The following is a 22,804-nucleotide window of genomic DNA, read 5'->3' as shown; positions in this document are numbered from 1 at the left end:
GCTTCGGCGTCGTTAGGAGATGGGAAGCCCGGAGCTGGGCGGCGGGTGGAGGCTCGCGGCGTCCGCCCGGGCGAGTAGGGGTGTCGGCGCGGCCTCCGCGGAGGGAGCCCCGGGACGCGGCCGCCCTCGGCCTCACTGGGCGAAGTGGAAACGGCGTGAGCGGCCCCCTCGGGCGGCTGGCGGTGGAGCGCCTGCGGGGACGGGGCCGTTTCCCGATCTGGCCCGCAGCGGGCGGCGCTCCCCGCTCAGTTCAGTAAGGCTCCGGTGAGCCCTCTGTCCGTCTTCCTCCTCAGGCCGTGTCCGCTCGAGGCTGCAGCCCCGGGCTCCCGGCCGGCCGGCAGGAGGAGACCAGGTAGGGCTCCTGGCCGCGGAGGACTCTGCCCGTGCGGAGGGCCTTCCTCGCCGGCCGGGGCTCCGGGGACGTCGCGTGCCCGGCCCACACCGGGGCTGCCCTCCCGCGTTCCCCCGTGGGCGTGAGCGCCGGCCCTGGGGAAGGCGCGTGCAAAGGAGCTTCTGGGAGAAGAGAGTCAGACTGACCCCTGCCGTTGTCGTGTCCGGCCTGGGTGTACCTTCCCTGGAGGTGGGGGGACCCCACAGAGAGGAGGCAGGAAAGGACACTGGGTGTTCCAAGAGGGTGTCATCGTGAACAAAGAGGGGCTGCTTTTCCTCAAGGGCCCCTACTTTGAGAGTAGTGTCTGGGCCATGAGTCTGAAAAGAGAGATGTGACTTTGGCCTGGACCTGGAAGGGCACCTACAGCTGGGCATGGGTGCGGGGCGCTGGGTGGACTGCTGTCAGCAGGCACTCTTAACAGGCTTTCCAGGTCTCTGCTGCGCTTCTGTATGGATACAGTCGACAGAGACGAGAGAGTGCGACCTCTGGTCTGAGCTGGAGAAGCCGGTCGGACTGGTTACTCTTCCCACTAAAGCTCCACCCTGTGGCCCTGAGGACTCATGGATGGGGAGGGGCTGTGAATGCACCTCACAGTCAGTCCCAAAGACCACGAGGTCTAGGTGACAGGACTGACTGGCATGCTGGGCTGGCTTTATCCCAACAAGATGACACCGTGGCGGGGGAATTTCCGCATGTGTGATCTCGAGCTCTGCCTCTGCGCCGCGTGGACAGAACCGTGTGTGTGTCCTGCAGCCCTCACAGCTTGTCAGTAAATTGAATCACGCATGTGATAATGAAAGGGTCTGGACCCTGTCAGTGTCCCTGGGTGAGAGTCGGACGCGGGTTAGAGTTAGGACTTTCAGGTGTACGGGCACATGGGTGCCACAGAACAGCTGGAGTCCATCCACACCCAGCCCCTGCGCTCCCTGACTCTGGGACAGCTGCTCAGCCTCCTTCCTTGCTGGCCTCTGTCCCAACTGGCCATCCAGCCCCAAGTCCTGGGGGTTCCCTTCCCCTTTTGGACACCACCTCAGGACATTGGTCCCAACTGTGAATGTCCAGAGTTTTCAATGGAAATAGAGTGTCTGTCTTCGGGCTTGAGGGTATTCGCCCAGCAAGAGCACCGGGGACAGGAGGGAGAGTCGTGTTCACTGACTCTCTGTGATCAGAAGCAGGAGGTACCTCCCAGGGTGCCCCTCGGGATGTCGTCTCCAAGTGTGACTTCCAAACAGCACTGTGTTTCCTTCTGTCAGAAACTTGGGCCTAAGCGCCCAGGACTGAGAAGGTCACTGATGACAGCAAGTGTTCAGAATGGTGTGACTGACAGCGATGATAAAAACTCGTGAGAACTAAATTGTGCCTGGGAACGTGACAGCTTATGTAGCCACTGTGATGGAGAGGAAACTGGCCCTTGCCTGAACCCGGATGCTTCCATTCTCTGCATTAAAGCACCAGCTTTGCCATCTGCTGACAGCTCCCCTGGGGCCCTGCACCCGCCAAGCGTGTCACAGATGTGCTTTGCATGTCCAGGAGCTGAGGCGTTTCCCCTTTCTTGGTTATCTCCTGAAGACCAGTGGATGCAGGTCTTCCAGGATTGTGTTATTTATTGCCTGCCTCAGCTCCGAGTCTCCCTAGTGTCAGATCACCCGTTAATCACGTCTCATGTAATATCAGAGGGTGACATTTTCACTCCAGCGCTTCTCAGGCTGTGGAATGCGGCCTCCCCAAAAACGCCACCAAAGAAACCTGCTGCTAAGATGATGCTGAGTGAGTCTCTGCAGAGCCCCAGCCCGGGAGGCTGGTGTCTGGGTGGAGCTGGGTCGTCCATCGAGGGGAGGGTCCGGGGATGGCAGTTTAGCATGGTGGACACCACAGGGCCAGGATTCTGAGGAATGGGGAGTAAACATCCTTTTTGCAGGATGTATTGAAAACCTGGTGTTTCCATTTTTTTCCTTAAAGTTTCTGAAATGAACAATAAAGTTGTCTGCAACTTGGGTCTTTCTACACAGGTTTCTTGAGGTCTCGAGTAACCATCTGGCCCCTAGATACCTCTGCGGGAGGTTTCCTCCCCTCACGCTCCACGGCCCCACAGAAGTCCTGATCTTACTGAGCAGACGACGTTCCTGCTACTCCCACTGGGCCAAGAGGTTTTTTATTTGTTTTTGTTTTTAATCAGAAATGGATATTGGGTTTTGTCAAACACTTTTAAAAATGGTTTTTCTTTTTTAGTTTATTCATATGGTGGATTCCATTGGTTTTCTAACGTTAGACCAACCTTACATTCCTGTGGAAACCTGTCCGGTCACGATATTTTGTCTTTTTTACATATTGCTGTATACACCTTGCTAAAACCTTCCGAGTTAAGACCTAATTTGCTAGGAATTTTGCACCTGTGTTGTAAGGGATGTGGGTCTGTGGTGCTGGAGTGTGGTTTGTTAGCAGGGTCGTGCTGGCTCGTGGGATGGGCTGAAGGTGCCCCCTCCTCCTCAGGCTCCTGGGCCAGTTGGCATAGAATCCATGTCTCTTCCTTAGATGTTGGTCGAATTTACCTGCGAAGCCATCTGGACCTGGAGTTTCCTTTGTGAGAGGTTTTTAACTACACACTCAATTCTTTGATGAAGCGGTCTGCTTACTCTCAGTTGGCTTCGGTGTTCTGTGACCGGTCGCCGAATGTGCATTGTACCTCGTTGGTGCAGGAGATTCTGTGCTGTGTGAGCACTCCTGGGCTTTCCTCTGGGATCATCAGAGGACCTGGGAGCAGCCTGGTCCTTTGGGTCTTTCTCGTGAGCTGTGTGAGGTGGTCCTGGGGCAGTGATCGTTCGCTCCCGACCGAGGCCCCTCTGAGTCCCTGCCAGTGCCCTGTGAGTTCAGAGGGCATACGCAGGCGCTCTCCCCTCTGCTGCTCCGTCCTGTGAGCTCCAGCCGCGTTGGTCTCCCTGACCGTCAGCTCCGTCTCCTCTCCTCAGGGGTCTGCTGGCCACATGCTTTGACTCCTGCAGGGAGTAAAGGTCCGCGTAGGCTCAGTGTCCAGGCCCCAACATAACAGCAGCGTCCACCCCTCGGGACACAGATGCCCTGGCCTCCTTTTCTCCCAGGAGCCCCTCCTGGGCTGCTCCGTTCTGTGCTCCCTTCTGGACAGGTGCTTCCCTTGGTCTGATTCTGGGGTCGTTTGACCGTCACCCCAGGGGTGCTGTCACGCCTCCTGCGCTGCCCTGTGGCCTGGAGCCTTCATCCGTCTCCCTCCCCGGTTTGGGTGGAGTATGTCCCCCAGGAGTCCCCAGGACGGGGTGCACTGGGAAAGCCGGGGCCGCTGCACATCTGGAGTGGGGTGGGCAGGCGGCAGATTGTAGAATGTGACGTGGAGACACCCCCTCGGAGTTTCTGGCCTAGTGTGGACGTCACCCGTCTCCACACGCAGTGGATGGCTTGTTTTCTCCCTCGAAGCTTCAGCCTCTCTTCATCCCCACTGGAAGGAGGTGTCCTGTGACTCCGGTCCCCAGTGTGGGCCTTTCCTCTGTTTGTCCTGCTGGACCTGGGCCCCTTCACTCTGACATGAGGCCGCCTGCGCTGGGCGTATGCTGGTGCTGTGGCGGTGACAGCTTCTTCCCCTCGCTCCCTTTTTGCAGTTGGATTTTGGACCTCTTGGAATGACCTGTAACTTTCCCACATTTTATTTCCTTTTTTCTTCTATTTTCCAGTCATTACACCTAGTTTTCAGTGTTCCTGCTGCCATGACTTAGATTCTAAGAACTCATCTTGTTCTCTAAAGGCACGTTCACTGTTTGCAGCTATCATCGTAGCCACTCTTACGCAGTTTCTCAGCAAGGCCTCAAACAGCACTGCCATGCAGCTGAGAGACTGACCAGGGGGCTGCCCGGCCTGTCCAGGAACACACAGGCCCTGGCTCGCAGGGCTGGGCATGGGCGAGAGGATCCCGCAGAATTCCCTGAGCACTGGCCCTCGCTTTTTTTCCACTTATATTTTGTCTTCCTGCGTTTTGTGTATTTTGTCAGCCAGTCTACCCTTTCTGAACAAGGCAGGGCGTTAACAATACAGGAAATGTAGACGGCTTTAAACGCTGTTGTTGAGCTGCGTGATTTGCAAACCTCTCATTGCTTCGGTCTGTGCTCCTACACATAACGCTAAGTGAACACCTGCTGCCCAGACCTTCCCTCCAGGTCTGGCAGAAGTGCTGGGTCAGAGGTTGTGCCTGGGCGCCAACGGCTATCGTTTCCCAGAGGGTGGTGCCCTGCCCAGGCCATGGCAGGATGCTGGTGCCACACGCCCTCATCGTGTCCTCCCCACGCAGTGGAGGGTCAGGGTTAATCCCGGGGCAGGTTAGGGTCAGGGTTAGGGTTAGCACGTGGTCAGGCAGCCTGGCAGGAGCAGTGCCACCTGGTGACCAGGTGCTTGGCTGCAACGAGAGGCATGCAAACCCCACCCCCTCCTTCTAGCCATGTACTTGTATCCAGGTGCCCAGGGCTAGACACCAGGTGCATCGTGAGCCTAGCTGTGGGGTTGGTGGTGGGGGGTGGCCAGCCCTCCGGGGAGCCTGTAGGGCATGGACTTGCTGCGAGAGCCCCAGGGCAGACGGCACTGGCCGTAGTCGCTGGCCATGGAGGAGGTGACTGTAGGCGGTTCCCGGTTAGGCCCGTGGGCCAGCTGCAGCCTTTCCATCCATTCTGGTCCACGTTGGTCTTGAGCCAGGGTGGGGAGGGAAGGGGTGGGGGGGGGAGTGTCAGGCCCAGGGAGGACCAGAGACCCCTCCCTTTGGGGCCTGGGAAACACAGAGGAAACCTGGACCTTCCCAGGTGCAGAGCCCCAGGTGGAGGGGTGGGAAAGGGACCTCACTTCCTGATCCTGGGCCCATGCAGGGGCCACACTGAATGTCTGTCTTTGTGGCTCGGTACCCAGGACCCCGACCTAAGGCTGAGCGGAGGGAACTGGCCCAAGAGACCCTTTGGGGACTGGGCTATGAGCCTGGCCACCTCCCAGGCAGCCAGCTGTTTCCTGACCCCCCAGGAACTCCTGTCACCCAATCCCCCGCCCCATCATAGCTGGTCCCCCAAGCTGCCCCCTTTGCTCAGATGCTGCCGGGGCAGAGGACGGAGCACAGGGCTTTGACCATTTCTCTGCCTAGGCCCCTCCTAAGTTCAGCCCCTGCCAGACTCTGCCTCCCAGCTCCTGCCCAAGCAGTACCCCCTCCCTGGCCTGCCTGGTCCTCTGGAGCCTGAGCCCCCAGGAGCAAGCGCCTCATATCTGTGCTCCCCTTCACACACAGACAGTCCTCTGGCTGTGGTCCTGGGTGACTGTTTTCTCGTCCTCCATGTGTCTGCTGCACAAGCGTCCCCTCTCCCTGCCTTGTCCAGGCTCTCAGGGTGGTCTGCTCCTCCCCGGTGCAGGGGCTGGGCTGCAAGTTGAGCAGGGCCCACCAGGGCACCCCCCTCCTGGGCCAGGCCCCTTGCTGGCTGCCTCAGGCTGGTCTCCTGGGAGCAGAGCACCTGCCTGGCCTGTGCAAACCTCACATCAGCTCCCTGGGTGCCGCCCCCTCTTCCGTAAGGCAGACAGGGGCCCCCAAGACCTGTGAGCTGCCGTTGGGTGAGGGCACGCAGTGAACACGAGGACAAGCATGTCAGGTCAATGTGCTGAGGGGCGGTGGCCCCATGTGGCCGACATGGCCGAGAGAGGTCAGTGAGCGGATCCGAGGGCATCCTGCACAAATCCCTCGGGTCGAGGGTACCACTTGGCCACTGAGCTGATGGTGTCCCTGAGTGGGTGCTTCCACCCCAGTGAGGTTTCGATTCTGTGTGGGAAAGGGCTAGGAGGACTTGAAAGCCACACTCATGCTTTCTGTGTTGAAGTGGAATCCGTACACGTTTCATGTTGCCATGCGTAAGAGCACGTGTCCCCTGAGAGGGTCAGCTTTGCCACTGAATCATTGTTCAAACAAGGAAACTATTGAGACTTGATATTTTCAGTGAAATCTTACTTAAGTTGTGTAAGTATTGGAAAATTTAAGAGAATTTTTGGAATAAGATATGTATAAGTTTAATCTAGGTGTTTATCGGCTATTTGTGAAGATTTCGTTAATTCAGATAAAGTTTAAAAAGAAGTAGAATGTGTCACATTTGTAAACACAGTTTAAAACATGTGAAGGTGGCAAAAGACATGAAGAGCCGTTTCACGGAAGAAGATGTGCAGATGGCAGAGATGCAGATGGAAAGATGCTCAGCATCATGAGCCGCGAGGGGAACCTAGATCAAAACCACACACCTGTCAGAACGGCTGAAATTAAAGACAGTGAGGACACCGAGTGCTGGCGGGGCGGCTGAGAAGCTGGATCGGCTGCATTGCTGGGGGAAGTGTAAGATGGTGCGGCTGGTCTGGAGGGCCACCAACAGTTCCCTGGAAAACCGAGCCTGCACTCACGGGCAGCCCAGCTGCCATGCTCCGGGCGCTGCTGGAGGAGTGCGACCGCGCCACACGAACCCCTGTGCGCAGGGCCAGCCCCGGCCGAGCGGTTGAGTTCACACTCCGCTTCCACCACCCTGGGGTTCACAGGTTGGGATCCTGGGTGCGGACCTGTGGACCGCTCATGAGGCTACACTGTGGCCCTGACCCGCAGAGAAGAGCTAGAATGACCTACAACTAAGGGTATACGGCTATGTTCTGGGGCTTTGGGGAGGGAAAAAAAAACAAAATAAAAGAGGAAGATTGGCAACAAATGTTAGCTCAGGGCAAATCATCCTCACCAAAAAGCATACTTAAAAAAAAAAAACAAACCTGTGTTCATAGCAGCTTTACTGGTAGTAGGCAAAAACTGGAAACCACCAAAACAGCAATAGGTGAACGGTTGGACCAGCTGTGGGACAGCCACACCACAGGACCCAGCAACCTGGATGGGCCTCAAGGGCGTTTGCTGGGTGAAAAAGTCCAGTCTCGAAAAGTCACGTGCGTACGGTTCCAGTTATCTCACATTCCTGACAGGACGAAATTGTGGCGATGGAGAGCAGACAGCAGTGGTCCGGGTTGGTGGTGGGGCCAGACAAGTGCAGCAGGGGTCCTTGTGGGTGGAACCCCCTGCATCCTGATTGCAAGGTGGCCACAGAGACCACACGGGTGAGAGGACAGAAGTAGACATGCTGCCTCTGCCACTTGGCGGTACACACCATGGTTTTAGGAAGATGTTACTGCTGGGTCATCTGTACCAGGGACCCTGTGAGGTCTGAGCTTCCCGCCCCTGCAGCCGGTCTGCGTAGGTCTGGACCTGACTGTCCCTGGGTCTTGGTTTCTGTCCTGTCTCCTGAAACCCTGTGACCTTTCTCAGGCTCAGCTTTTTCCTGTAATATGGCTGTTTGGACAAAGGGATTACAACCCTTGATAACCCGCAGCTGCAGAAATAGGAGACCCACGCAGAGCTGCCAACTGAGCCAGACCAGCCATCCGGCCAGGACGGCCCCAGAGCAGCCTGAGCCCACCTCGCTGCAGGGGCGTCCCTGGGCTTTTCTGTCGCGGTGGCTCAGGAAGGCGGCTCGGTGGCCAGGGAGGAGCTGTGCCCAGTCTCGCCTGCCTGCTCCTGGGGGCAGGGATGTGGGCGGTGGAACCTGTACCTTGTCCCCGAGGCTGCCCTGCTGGCTCCTCAGCCCTGTTAGGAGCACGGGTTCTCTGCCCTGACCACAAGGGTGCTCGAGTCGCATGCAGCCATTCCGGGGCGCAGATGTCTGCAGACCTTAGGATACGTGCCCCGGGCTGGGGAACCCCAGGATGTGGGGAGCAAGGCAGGCTTCGTAACCCAACCCCTGGGAGCCCCTCACCCCCGTCCCCTGCAGGAGCATCTGTGCAGTCAGGGAGGAGCAGGTGAAGGTCGTTAGCTCTTCCCAAACAGGCCTCGGTGCTGGGGGAGGCTCAATTATTTGTTAATTAGTCACTGGCAATTAGAAGGAGGCTGTAATTGCTGTGTTTACAACCTCCCACTCCCATCCTCCCCAACTGTGCCCGTTTACCTGGGCTGCATGGTGCCCGGTCTTTGTCAGGGAGAAACTCAGACCGGGGAGAAGCCGGGCTGGGTGCCCCCCTCTGCCCCACCCTCCGGCCTTGCCTTTCGGAGTGTAGGGGCAGCTTGCTGAGTGCTCACGACATGGGCACCCGTGTGTAGTCACTGTAGCTGCTGGCAGGCCTGGCACCTGCAGCAGGACCCCAGCACACAACAGATGTGCCTGGCACTGTGGGGTGGGGCTGGAGGCATCCCGTGGGCTGCAGGGACCTGGCAGGAGCATTGGTCGCCTGGTGAAGCTTGGGAAGAGGCCTCGGGTCAGCCGCAGGGTTTGGTGGCGACGGGGCCCAGGGCGCCGGCCTCATGGGACACAGTGCTTGCTGGGCTGTGCCCCTGGCCGTGTGCTGAAAGCTCACTGCCGAAAGCGCAAGAGCCCATTGGCCTTTGCTGGACCCTCCTCAGAGCTCCAGGAGCTGCGCCTCGCGGGGCAGCCTGTCTCCCGTTTGTCCTCAGCAAACCTCTGAGGCCTACAGGACGGCCCCACCTCTGCACTGGGCTGAGGTGACCACGGTCACACCTGCCTTTGGGGTTCAGCCAGCCCCTGGCTGGGGTCTGGGCGTATTGCAGGTTGCCCCGGTGACCCCGATCCTCTGTCTGCGGGGCCTTGCCCAGCTGCCTGCTGTGGCGCTGAAGTGGGACCCCACCTTCCCTTTGGGCCAAGGCAGGTTCCCATTTGGGCCACCAGGCTGCTGGGGTGGACAGTGGGACACAGCCTGTCCCTCAGGGATGGCACATTCTCGTGCTGACCTGCAGGTGGCGCCCTTGTCCAGCGGGAGGCTGGCCTGGACCATGGGGTGCTGCTTCGTCTTCGCTGCCCAGCCACTCTGAGGCTCAAAGGGAGAAGGGTAGGCCTGGGCCCTGTCTCGGAGAGACGCCGAAGTAGGGGTTCTCAGGATCAGAAAGTTTGCCACCCCGCCCCATTGAGGAACATGGGGTGCTCCTGGGGTTGGCACTGAGGCACCCTCTTCCTGGGGGGAAGGAAGGGGCCCCTCCTTCAACCTGTGACACCCAGTGCCTCCCTGGCCCAGGTGCCCAAAAGTCCCAAATCATGGCTTCCTGGGGTCCCCAGAACCCTGACCAGCACCTCAGAGGAGGCCCGGCAATCCCGGGCCATCGCACCCCTCTACCACGCAGCACCTCTGCTCCCTCATCTTGTCAACAAGCCTGGGGGAGCTCTCCCTGGGATCAGACTCATCACTCCCTGGACGGCTCAGCTCTCCGGAAGAGTGTAGGTTGCGTTGGAGGGGCTGTGACCCCTCCGAGCACCCTGACCGAAGGCCCAGCGCACAAAGAGCAGAGGGGAACAAGGTCTTGACTGAGCGGTGGACGGCCCTGGACACTTGGAACCTGTGCCTCCCAGGGGTCAGCAAGAGGACGGAGGCTGGACCAAGGACACAACCCCTGCCGGCCGGGCGGAAACCATCCTATCTGGAATCCAGGCATAAGTCAAGGATCAGCACTGACGGGCCCAGGGCTGGCTCGGGGGTCCTCCCTGAACAGCCTCAACCCAGCTCAGCTGGCAGCCACCTACCACTGAGGTCAGAGGAGGGAGGGTTCAGCTGTGGCTCAGGGACAAGCCCTTTCCTGGCCTCTGAGTCCACAAGCCTGGGGTCCCTGCAGGACACTGCTCAGCCACCACAGCCCCTTCCAAGGTGAGCCAGGCCTGGGGGTGGGGCCACAAGGAGAGTTCTGCCAGGTCCCCAGGGGCTCGAGGTGGACACACCCTACCCCCTTCCCACCACTGTTCTTGAGCTCTGGGCGAGGGTGGCCATTGGCGGGCTGGGAGATCTGCCCAGTGTGGCCCAGAGGCCACCCATCATCTGGGGCCTCACTGAGAGCTGCCCCCGGGCGTCTTTCCAGACCACAACCCTTGTAGGATGAAGGCGTTCCCAGGGCTGTAGCCCCGTAATCGGCTTTGCCTCGTTATCACAGCATCAGTGCTCTGAGACCTGGGCGTCAGGACATATCCTGAGCTGGCACAGGCCACCAGCCCGGCTCCCGGAGCCAGGGCCCCACACGCCCTCTGCACAGGGGACGGGTGTCCAAAGCACCCTCACCCAGGTCCTCCTGCCAGGTGGGACATCTTTGCTTTGCATCTCCGAGAAGCCTGAAGTCCTCAAGGCTCATCCCAGCTCTCCTCCCACAGCTCAGGGGGCCTCTGGTCCCCACCCTCCCTCCACCCGACACTGATAGCCCTTCCCAGACCAGTCAGCACCTGGTTTGCTCACACGCCGCCACAGCTGCGAGAAGCCTCTCGTGGCCTTCGTCCTGGTAAGCCCTTAACTGCCAAATAAATATTTGTCTAGGGTGTGGCTTGGTGCTGAGGGTTAAGTATTAAATGGGCCTGAAGTTGGAGGGTCCTTTGGCAGCCATATGGAGCCCCGGGCAGCAGTGGGAGTGTGCCGGATGCTGGACCTGGGGTCACCCTGAGCTCCAGGCCTCCTTTTCCATACCGGAAGGTAGCGCTGACACTTGGCTGACCTGGCGCAGGGCGAAGGCCAGCCCAGGGAGCGAGGAGGACGGGGGCAGCAGGAGATCCGGGGCATGTGAGGTGCATGGGGAGCTTTCGCCCACACCAGAGGTCAGCCAGAATGTGGCTGGTCCTGAGCAGCAAACAGAGCGCAGGAAAAGGGGCCTCCATGTGGGGTTCACGTGGCTTCTCATATCAGTGACCTGCTGCCTGGTAACAAAGGACCCCAAATATAACAGCTAAAAGTGGCTCAGGAACCCAGAGCAGCGGGCATAGCAGAGGCCGCCATCGCAGGGTGAGAGGGGCCACGCCATCTCAGAGCTCAGCCCGGAGCGCCCCACTGGGCTGCCACAAGGGCAGGCTGCCCCCAGGGTGAGCAGTCCTGGAGAGAGCCCCAGACAAACCACAGTCTTTTTATAGACATCATTTGTGTCCAGTCGTGTCCATTTAGCAGGGAGTCGGGGAGGGGAGGCACAGGGCGGTGGACACCAAGAGGAGGGATCCCCATGGCATCTCAGGGGCTGCCCGCCACGGGCACCTGGATGTAGAGCAGCCCCTGGTCGGGATCATTGCTCACTCGGTTTTGGCTTGTTTTGTGTTTTCCTGGAAGCCGTCATCCCATCTATGGGTTTGTTTTGATGGACTGGCGGTTGTTGGTTAAGAGTATAAAGCAGGAGCATTTTTGAAAAGATACACATTTTGTTTTAACTTAATTCACACAAATGTGTGGTCACACACCAACCTGGCTTGGGCCTTCTCTCCAGAGACCAGCGTGTTGGCCCCCAGGTGTCAGTCAGAGGACAAATGTGATCGTGTGGACCCATGCATCAGCCCTCACGTCCAGCCCAGAGCCGACCAGGGGCCCTGCTATGGGGAGAGGGGTGCTGTGGGTTCAGCGGAAAGAATGGGATTCTAAGACCAGAGCGGACGGCCTGCAGGCCCCTGACCTGGTGCTTGTTCCAGGGCACACACAAGACCTCTGACCCTTCGGCTGTCTGGGATGTGGTTGTGGTTCCAGCACCATGGCCTCCCTCTGACCCTCTCTGGCTGGCCCTGCTGGTCACCTGGTCCTCAAACCTGCCCTGGCAGCATGGCTTCCCCAGCCTTTGTTGGCTGCCCACTTTCGTCACTCCTGCCGGGCAAGGGCATCTCATCTTTTGCCAACTCCTGTACATTTGTGGTTTCCCCACAGATCCCATCCTTTGCCCCGGCTGGCAGGCAAGATCACACATGCTCTGGCCCTTCCCCACCCCCAGCCATACCTGCCCCCAGCCATAACCCTTCCCCCCCAAGTCATACCTCCCCCTCTGCTGCACCTACCCATCCCCCCATCTGCCCCCAGCCCTCACCGCCTGTCCACTCTGTGCACCTTCCCTCTCAGGCAGGGGCCTTGCCCGGAACATGCCCCGAGATCCCACTCCTGCCTCCTTTCCTCTGTTCAGCCTGCACTGTCCCCACTAAAGCCCCCCATCTCCCAAGACCTGGTCTGCGCCCTTTGCTGTTGCAGCCTCGGTGCCTGGTACCGACTTGCTCCTGGGTGGTGCTCACGGATACCATTTGGGGGCCTGGGGTCCCTCTCTACTCCCGTCCCCTGGGTGGTCTGGTCTGCCGCTGTGGCGTTAGCGGCCGCCCCTGAGAAGGGGCACAATGCTTGCAGATTGGGCAGCAGCAAGAGCGCACACCTAGGGCCCGCAGGTGCACCGTCAGGGTTATGCTTTCGCCGGCTCCTGGGGGTGCAGCACTGGCCCCACCGCGAGGCCGTCTGTCTGAATCAGTCCTCAGGGTGCTTTATGCTTCTGCTTTCTGACTCTTGGTGCTGGGTGTTTTCCCAAGCAGAGCGTCCTGGAGGTGCTTCCCTTGTGAAAAGGAGTTACTGTGAGAGCTTGAGGATTCCAATGCGTCCGTTCTTTAAATGTCTTATATGTTGGACAGTAGGGTCTTTTCCTGCCATGTTTTCCACTGGAAAAGATGAGCTCTGTGCCCTGTATATAACGATTCATTTTCTGAAATGCCATCTCTGTTCTCTTTGCCTGGATTCTCTCTCCTGAGAACGGTGTAAGCATTTTAAATGCCATTAGAATTCACATCTTACAACACGCTAACATCTACCATCACTATGAGGACTCCACTCAAGTTCCAAGGGGGCCTCCTGATGCCCTGGGATGTCAGGGAAGGGACCTGCTCGCTGTTGAACCCCCAGTGCCCAACACAGGGTGTGGAGAAACAGGGAGGGCTTCAATGCACTGGAGGCCTGGCATTGTTTCTGGTGTCTTGAGCCTACCCTGACTCCTGTGCATTGCCCACCTTCACACAGGTCAGGGAAGGCCAAGGAGCGGTCAGGGCGGAGGACGGTCAAGCAGTGCAGTGAGGAGGTGGGTCCTGCTGTGCGGCCCTGTGGTGAAGAGGATGTAGGGTCTGGCTCGTAGCATCAAGATCCTCTGTGCAACAGTGTACTAAAAAGATATATCATGGTCCAATGGCTTTGTCGTAAGAATGCAAGGATGGTTTGATAGATTAAAGGAGAAGATGTAGTCACCTCAGTTGATGCAGAAAAAGCTTTTAATAAATTTCACTATCTATTTATAATTTGAAAAATACCTCTAGCAAACTAGTGATAAAAGGGAAGTTCACTAATGTGATAAAGCTCACACGCCAAAACCTCATAGCAAACGTGACACTAAGTGGAGAGACTTCCGGTGCATTCTCTTTAAGATCTGGGTCAGGTCGAGAGTGATCTCATATCATGGTACTGCCTCATACAGTGCTGGAGATCATAGCCAACGTGATAAAGAAAAATAAATGAGAGGCATGCCAGTTATAAGAGAAGAGATAAAAATTCTATTGGTTTTTATCTAGAAAAACCAATAGAATTGATGGGCAAATATTAGAATAACAGTCCAATAAAATTGCTGAATAAAAGACCAACCTACAAAAATCGACAGTATTATCTTGAAGACATTGTGTTGAGTAAAATAAGCCAGTCACAAAAAGACAAATACGGCTGATTCCACTCATATGAGGTCCCTCGAGTCATCAGATTCAGAGACAGGAAGTGGAATGGAGGGTGGGGTGTTGGAGGAGGGGGATGGGAGTTAGTGTTTAATGGGGACGGAGTTTCTGTTTGGGAGGATGAAGGAGTTCTGGAGATGGGGGGGTGAGGGTTGCACAATAATGTGAAAGTGCTTACTGTCACTGAACTATGTACTTAAAAATGGTTAAAATGGTAAATTTTATGTGTATTTTATCACAATAAAAAAATCAATAGTATTATAAAGAAGCCAGACAGAGAAGGCCACATATTGTATGATTCCATTTATATGAAATATCCAGAATAGGCAAATCCATAGAAACAGACAGTAGATTGGTGGTTGCCAGGGGCTGGGGCGTGGGGAACAGGGAGGGACGCTCGTGGGTACTGGCTTGCTTTGGAGTGATGAAGATGTTCTGGAAATAGAGAGAGGCAGTGGTGGCTACACAACCTTGCCACTAACAGCCACCAGAACATACACTTTAAAATGTTAATTTTATATTATGTAAATTTCACCTCAATTTTTAAAAAAAGAAAAAACCAACAATATTGCTCTATACCAGCAATAACCAATTAGAAAAAAAAGAATTCAAAATAGCAAGGAATATGATAAAGTACCTAGGAATTAACATAAGCTGGAATATACACAGCCTCTATGGAGAGAGCTGTAAGCTCAAATACAGGCCACGGATGCTGATCTGAGGCCACGGAGAGTCCATGTTCTTGGATTGACCTCAGTCTTTCCTGATTAACCTGGTAGGTCCACGCAACCCTACTGAAAATTACCGTCGGACTAGATAAACTTACTCTAAAAGTTATGGAAGAAAAAGGCACAAATAACTAAGTAAACCTTAAAAAAAAAAAAAAAGGGAAGAGAGGAGCTCACTCTTCCAGGTGTCCGGGCACATGGCAAAGCGGTGGTTACGAAACCAGGGGAGCTGGGCAAGAAGGACACGCGGGCCCAGGAGCGAGAGTCTGGGGACAGACCTGAGGTCGTGTGTGTTTAATACAGGATGACAGTGCCGGGATGGGGTCTGGGGACAGGCTCGTGCTGTGGGCAAAACAGAACGAGTCCCGGATCGCACGTGCGGGTCAGCCACCTTCGAAGAACCACTGGTGATGCCTGGTGGCCTGGAGGGACGGGGAGGGAGGGCCTAAACCAAACCTCAGACACACAAACTGTCGGCGAGAAGTGGACACATTTGATCACATCAGAATCAGGGTTTCCTGCCCAACGGACACGACAGAACCGAGAGATAATTGACATGTGCAAATCCATAGGTACTCTGGTCTGGGACATACAAGGGATTTTGCATTTTTACAGGAAGAGGATAGACATCTCACAAACACAGAAGGAAGCGAGCAAAGGCCATGGGTGAGCACGTCCAGAAGAAGAGACCCTGAACTGGAAGGCCTGGCACAGGGGCACGGCCAAGCTCATCAGCAGTTAGAGAAATGCAAGTGAGTCACGAGAAGGGCTCTCTCAGCCTCCACCTGCCCAGTGTGGCGCACTGGTGCATGTGCAGGCCATGGGCCCAGTGTGTACAGGGTTCCAGGGGCCAGCAGGGCAGCCGGGCTGGGGCCGTCCCTGCAGAGCTGGGCGTGGGGCTGCGGCCGTGGTGGGCTCCACGCAACGCTAGCAGCCTATCAGCGGCTCCAGGGCTACGCTGACACATCCTGAAATCCGATGCTGAGTGAACAAGGGAAGAAATGGAAGAAAGCCAGCCAGGCGTCACACCCAAAACAACCTGCAGGGAGTGGGGGCGGGCGGGGGCGGGGGCAGGACCTGTGCCCCCACCCAGGTGAGCGGGACAGGGCCCTCTTGTTCCAGAACCCCAAGCCACCTACACCCCTCCAGGCCGCCCTCGGCTGTGGGGGGCCCTGGCCCCGCGGCCTTGCCTGGGTCTGCTCCGTGTCCTCTTCCTCACTCGGCCCTCCACAACCACCCTCAAGAGCGCGGGTCCTGAGGGCCTGCCCCATGCTTGTCCCCGAGGATGGTTCCCAGCGTGGGCCTTGCTGGAAGAGTGTCCGCCTCCTTGGACAGAGGGCCTACTGCTGTCCCGTCCACCCGCCTGGCCCAGCCGGGTCACTGCGAGGCGAGCTTCCCACTGTCCTGGAGCAGAGCCTGGGTGTGTTTGGAGAACCAGCCCCTCCTGACCCCACCTGCCCAGGCCCCTCGTGTCTGGCCTCTCTCTCGGCTGCACCTCCGGCTGCTGGACAAGAGCCCCTCCCAAGCTCAGCCCTCCAACACCCAGGGCTCTCTATGGCGGCAGGCAGGGTGCCGAGCCTGTGGCCCCTGTGGGGGACAGAGCTGGGCTGTCGGACCATCCTCTGCCGTGGGTGGTGATGCCGCATGGCGCCTGGGTGCCCTCCCACATGGGGTGTACAGGCCTTACCTGGGTACTATGAGCGACTGTCACGCCTGACCCAGAGCTGGAGGAACTGGAGGTCTTTTTAAAGGAAAACTCTGGTTTGGGGCTGTGCATGTTCCAGCTCGCTGGGTGATGGTCATCGGAGCAGGGCCAGCCCCCATGTGGCGACAGGGCCTACAGGAGCTGCGTGCGGCCTCTGTCACGTCCAGTCACAGGGTCTCGGTCCGAGCCACGGAAGAGTGCAGAGCAGCCCAGGGAGTGCTGGAGGCGGTGGCAGGTCGCCGGGGTGGTGCCTGGCTCCGGCAGTTTCTGAAATTTGAAGCTGTTGAAAGAAATGGCAGGACGGGGCATGGGGTCAGAGGCCAGGGGAGGTGGGGGGATGCGGAGTGGGAGCAGTCGCCAGGCGGGCCGGCCCCCAGAGAAGCCCGTCCACCATGCGGGTCCCCGGCTGAGACGCTGCCCTCACTTCCCTGGGGGAGAGGTAAGACCGCCTGACCGGCAGGGCCCTGAGGCCCTGTGAGCACTTTCTTTCTCTGTTTTTTCTTCTTTTTTCCCCCAAGGCAGTTTTCCTCGTTATTATTGAGGTATTTACTTGCAAATGAAAGCCCCTTGGCATTCCTGTGTAGACAGACACTTTACACAACCCTGGTTTTCTCTCAGAGCAGAAGTTAAAAATTATTCAATGCAAAATTCCTGGGCTGTGTTGCAGAGGCCGCTTGTACCAGGCAAAGGTTTCCACCGCATTCCGACCAGCCAGGCCATGATAAGGCAGAGCGGGTGCCCTGAGGAGCCGTGCCGGGATGCCGCCATCCTCGGGAACCAGGTAGGACTGAGGCTCATGGGGAGCGTCCGGAGAGGTTTGTCTCCTGGGGTCCGAGGTTACCTGATCGCTTCTGGACGGAGCTGGCTCCAGAACCCGTGCCCCACCCCCACCAGCGCCCATTCCGAAGCTTTCCCTTCTGAGCCGCGGTCCAGCCTGCTGTCTCTGAGGTGTCCTGATGCTGCTGGTGGCACTGGGGCATCAGGGACTCTGGAAAGGTCCCAGCTGTGAGCATGGGGCTGTGCCCTGGGCGGCAAGGAGCCCACGGGAGAAGGTGGGGGCCTCTGGAAGTGGATGCCCTTGCTGGACAGTCTTACAGAAAGCGGCCATTTATGCTATTTGTTGGGGGGATGGGTGGGGATTGTGCCCACACACACGTGGGAGTGTTTGAAAACAGATGGGAAAGCTGGGGCTTGAAAATGGGCCAGTGCTGGTCGGCCGGGCTGCCGAGACCCCACAGCACCGTGGCCTGTTGGAAATTCAGCCCCAGTCTTCTCCATGGAAAGGCTGCGAGGTGATGCCAGGGCTCCCCAGGAGAAGTCGGGGTCTTGGACCTCTGTGACGTTTGTGTGTGTTTCTGAACTTCCTGTGGGAAGGGCCTAAACTGTTCACGGGCCTATTTATGACCCAGCCATCCCTGAAGATGACAGCCTGAAACCTGGGGGCCCTGGAGGCAGGGAGCAAGACCCAGATGGCTTGGTTTACGTTTCCTGGACACGACAACGGCCAGACACTCTTGCAAGGAAACCATATTTATCCTGTTTGACAAGACACACGTCTATGTGTGGAATTCAATCCTGCCGAGATTCAGTGCCCAGGGTGCCATGGTAACACAGGCACAGTGAACTGAGATGAGGCCCGAGGCACAGGGTAGCGCCATAGCGACACAGCCTCACGGCCACGCAGCAAAATGAGTGGCCGCCATGGAGACCGTGCCTGACCCGGAGGGTGGACAGTGGGCTGGGGGTGCTGGACTGCATGTGGCCCCATACTGGGAAAACCCAGAGAAATGGATGCTGTCCAGCAGAATATCAACTATCAAAAGGGGGGTGGAAATGTGAGGTGGCCTGTTACGTAGAAGAGTCAGGAAAGGTGCTCAGAGACATTTCCTTGAAAATGGAATGAGAACAGATACATTCACAGCCAAGTTCCAGCTGACCTTTCATTACAGGTCATTTCCGTTTTGCTGAAATGACTGCCAGGCCTCAGAGGATGGGGAGTGCACCAACTGAATGTTTAGTTTCATTTTTTATCAAAGTTATACTTGTATGTAGTTTAAGAGTCAGACATTTCTGTGAGGCTTGAACAAATCCAGCCTCTGCCAGACCCTCGACACCAGCCCCACGGGCAACCACTTCCATCTTCCCATGCGACTCCTGTGCCAGCGTCTGCGTGAGAACGTGACTGAATATCAGCTTCTCAGTGTTTCCGTCTCAGGTGCTATCTGTTAAATTCACTCTAAGGAAGATGCCAATTATTTCTTCACTTCTCCCCACTCCCACACACACTTGGGTCCTCCTATATTCCCAACAGAGTTACCTTATATCTCTAGTTAGCTCTGTATTCAGCAATTAGATTTGCATTCACGCCAGGCCTGTGGCATGCCATGGTTACTGTTCCTACCCACAGATGCGCTGTTTTCCCTGGAGTTAATAATTGCCTTTCTTTTTTCGTGCCAGCTGAGTTTTCTCTGAACTCATCACCAGTTCACCCTCAGGCTCCCACCAGTGGCTTACGTTCTAACACAAGGGTATTTCCAAGGAGGTCCCTGCAGGAGCCCCCACCTGCGCAGTCCTGGACCATCCTGCCTGGGTCTGTGGCAGGGCTGGCACCTTGAGAGCTCCCTTGGTCTTCATCCTAAAGATTCCCTTTGCTTCTTCCCTGGGTTGGATTTTCCGGGATCCCATGCCTTCCCCTTTCTCAGTTTACTCCTTGTTTGGTGGAGTAGTCCTTCAGTAGTTTCCTGAGAAAGGGCACATGGCAGGCAGACACGTGGCTTTAAAATGCCTTTAGTCCATGCTCACCAGATGACAGTTTGGTTGGGTATAAAACTCCAGCACAGTCACCATTTTCCCTCCGAGCTGTGAGAACATTGTCCTCGCATCTCCCGGCTTCCAATGCTGCTGTGGGTAAATGCGATGTTATTGTCACTGCTGATCCATGGTGTGAAACCCACTCGGTTTTTCATTTTTTCTTTTTTTGTTGTTGTTGGGAAAGGTTTGCCCTGAGTTACCATCTGTTGCCAACCTTCCTCTTTCTTTTCTCCCCAAAGTCCCAGTACATAGTTGTAGGTCCTTCTGGTTCTCCTATGTGAGCCACCACCACAGCATGGCTACTGACAGACAATACTGACAGGGGACACCAAACCCAGGCCGCCGAAGCCGAGCATCCAAACTATAACCACCAGGCCACTGGAGCTGCTCCCAGTTGGTTTTCCTGGCTTGAAGTTTTAGGGCTTCTTTTTGTCCTCAGTGTTCTCACAGTTCATGAAAATGGCCTTTCTGTGGCTTCATTTTCATCCCATTGCTAGGTGCCCAGCAGCTCTTTCAATCTGGAAATTCCTGTCTTTCAGTTCCAGAAATTTTCTTGAATTACTAATTTTTTTTTTTTTTTTGAGGAAGATTAGCCCTGAGCTAACATCTGCTGCCAATCCTCCTCTTTTTGCTGAGGAAGACTGGCCCTGAGCTAACATCCATGCCCATCTTCCTCTACTTTGTATGTGGGACGCCTACCACAGCATGGCTTGCCGAGCACCAGGGATCTGAACCGGCGAACCCTGGGCCACCAAAGCAGAACGTGCACACTTAACCACCGCACCACCAGGCCGGCCCCTGAATTACTAATTTTAAATTATCTCCTCCCTGTGTCTTCTCTCTCCCTCTTTCTGTGGTAAACACTGTCAGGATCTCGGGCCTCTCAGACTGGACTCCAAAAACCTTTCCTATTTCCTTTTTTTTTTTGGTCTTTGGCTTTACTTTCAAGGAGACGCTTGAACTCTGACTTCCAGCTCCTTCACTGAGCTTTTCATTTCTGCCGTCACGTTTATTTCCAAGAGCTTGTTTTTGTTCTCTGAATAATTACTTCTGTAGCATTCTGATCTTTTTCTGTGGTCACGATACTTTCTCTCATCTCTTTGAGGATATTAATTTTTTTGGTTTTCTTCTCCTTATACAGACTCTGTCTGGAGAAACACAGTAATCTCTTATATATATACTTCCATATTTCCCTACAGTCACACTTAACTATATCAAACTTGAAACTTGAATGTAGCAAAATATTCCACAAGCCAAGTCAGCAGACAAATCATTGATTTGAGAAACTAGTTTAATTAAGGTGACAGATAGCTAAAGTCCATATTGTACTAAGAACTTTTTTTTTTTTAAGATTTTATTTTTCCTTTTTCTCCCAAAGCCCCCCACCCCCTGGTACATAGTTGTGTATTTTTCATTGTGGGTCTTTCTAGTTGTGGCATGTGGGATGATACCTCAGCATGGCCAGACGAGCAGTGCCCTGTCCGCAACCAGGATCCGAACCAGCAAAACCCTGGGCCGCCGAAGCAGAGTGCACATACTTAACCACTCAACCACGGGGCCAGCCCCTGTACTAAGAACTCTTATAAGTTGTCAAGAAAGAGACAAACTCTATGGGAAGATGGGAGAGGGCTTTGACTGGGCGAACCAACGAGCAAGTCCACGAGCCATCAGACCTGAGAAGGTTTCGGGTGCACTGGCTGTCAGGGAAGCGAGCACCACAGACACGGGGGCTGCTCTCTGGGACAGGGGCATCTGGAGGTGGGGGCCTCTGGGGAGATACCTCAGGAGTGCGGAGGACTGGGAGAGGACGGAGCTGTTGGCTTGGGGGCAACCCTGCCCGGGAGTTGGTCGTCACCACGAGGGTGGCCTGCCCTGGGCAGCAGGGGCTGTGCGTTGCTGGAAGGGACCTGGGTGGGCACTGGCTTCATGAGGGGTGAGGTGTCACTTGGGACATGTCACACTGGCAAAAATGAAAAAGCAAAAGTGCTGATGGCCACAGGGGCTGATGTGGGGCAGGCGAGCCTTGTGTGCCGAGAGGAATGCGGAGCACTGTGGTCCGGCCACATCAGCTACAGCCAGGAGCATCTGCGAATCCAGCCCCTTGGCATGCTGGGCACCCATGGCGCTGGCATGCTGGGCACCCACGGCGCTGGCATGCTGGGCACCCACGGCGCTGGCATGCTGGGTGTGCGGTGGGCTCCACTGCCACGACAACGCCACAGGCTGGGGCGGGAATGCATGTCTCACCATCCTGGAGGCCGAGCTCCGAGATCATGGTGTCAGCAGCACCGGTTGCCCCCAAGGCCTCTCTCCTTCGCCTGCAGACGGCTGTCCCTCCCTGCAGCCTCCTCCCCTCAGCGTGTCTGCGTCCACATCTCCTCTTCTTACAAGGACACCAGTCAGACTGGGTTTGAGCCCAACCTATCAGCCTGGTTTCACTGAGTCACTCTTTAAAGGCCCAATCTTCAAGGGCCTTCAAGTCATATTCTGAGATTCTGGGGGTCAAAGCTTCAGCGTGAGAATTTAGGGGCGACACAGTTCAGTCATAACAGCATCTGCCTGTGCAGCCTTCCATGGAAGAGACGTGTCCAGGTGACTCAGGGGCATCCCAGACACAGGTGGAAAGTTCATATGACACGTCACTCTTGTAAAACTGCCGTAAAATGCACAGTCACACAGTATATCCTCCAGGCCATGTGTGCTCGGGTTCAGGGAGGTGGAGAGCTTGGAACAAGGAAAAGACACAGAGGAAATGACTTGGTGGGTGACCTGGAGATTCAGGAGTGCAGGGTGCTGCCGTGGTGGGGGCCTGGTCTGTCCATGGTGCCCCGGTGGGACCTGGTCTGTCCAGGGTGCCCCAGTGGGGGCCTGGGCCTCCTGTCTTTGGCCTCCTGGGCCCCGTGTCTTTGGTTCCCAAGTGGGGTCACTGTGAGGGTGATGCTCCCAGGTGGACAGCGTCGTCTGAGCCGCTGCAGGGGAGGCCCTGCGAGAGGCTGGGAGCTTGGCAGGGCGTGGTGCCTTCCCCATCAGCCCCGGGCCTCTGCAGCTCCGCTCCTGGAGGAGGAGCAGGTCGTACACAGGCACCAGGACAACGCTCCTCAGCCCTCGAATGTGAATGTGTCACCTCCTCCTCTGTGTGACTAACCCTGGATGGCTTTTTAACTCTTTCTGCAGAAATCTGCCTCCTGAGCCTCCCAGGGGGACATGACCCTCCCCTATAACCTGCCAGCTGTGCTGGACCAGCAGCAGGAACTCTGGGGACCACCATCTGACTGCCCACAGGCTGGGTCTGGGCTTCCCAGGTCTGTGTGGACGAGGCAGTTTTCTGGAGTTTCACCCAGTGGGTCATTGTCTGGGGAGGGGAAATGTCCTGAACATGGATTCTGTGTTTGTTTTCCTGGAAAAGAATGATTTGATTAATTTGCTGTGAGTTCATGCGTGTGGTCAGTGGTCAGGAAGACGCCAAGGTTTGCTCTCCCTCCGAAGACACGGAGGCCCATGTAAACAGCACAATGAAACATCACCACCACGCCACGGCCCCTTGCAGGGTCCCGGTGCCCATCCCCTCCCTCCACCAGCATGCTCACTGGCTCCCCACATGGCCACTCTCAGCCCTTCTCCCCGCCTCCCCCCACCA

At 56.4% G+C, this 22,804-nt stretch overlaps 1 long non-coding RNA gene across 2 annotated transcripts; it reads left to right on the top strand.

The window, feature by feature from the left end:
* The first annotated feature begins 30 nt into the window (after window positions 1-30).
* On the top strand, window positions 31-22,595 carry LOC106782829 (uncharacterized). Of its 2 annotated transcripts, none has more exons than XR_011434068.1 (4): window positions 31-352; window positions 15,267-15,403; window positions 17,024-17,137; window positions 20,598-22,592. It is a non-coding gene; the product is annotated as an uncharacterized lncRNA (long non-coding RNA). The 2 variants fall into 2 exon arrangements; XR_011434067.1 differs by lacking the exon at window positions 31-352 and adding an exon at window positions 10,221-10,715 and having other exon boundaries at window positions 20,598-22,595.
* The last annotated feature ends 209 nt before the right edge of the window (window positions 22,596-22,804 follow it).

The sequence above is a fragment of the Equus caballus genome, chromosome 2 (genome assembly GCF_041296265.1).
Source record: "Equus caballus isolate H_3958 breed thoroughbred chromosome 2, TB-T2T, whole genome shotgun sequence".
Classification (NCBI taxonomy): Eukaryota; Metazoa; Chordata; class Mammalia; order Perissodactyla; family Equidae; genus Equus; species Equus caballus.
Note: the sequence above shows the minus strand (reverse complement) of the source record. Positions and strands in the feature narration are given on the sequence as shown.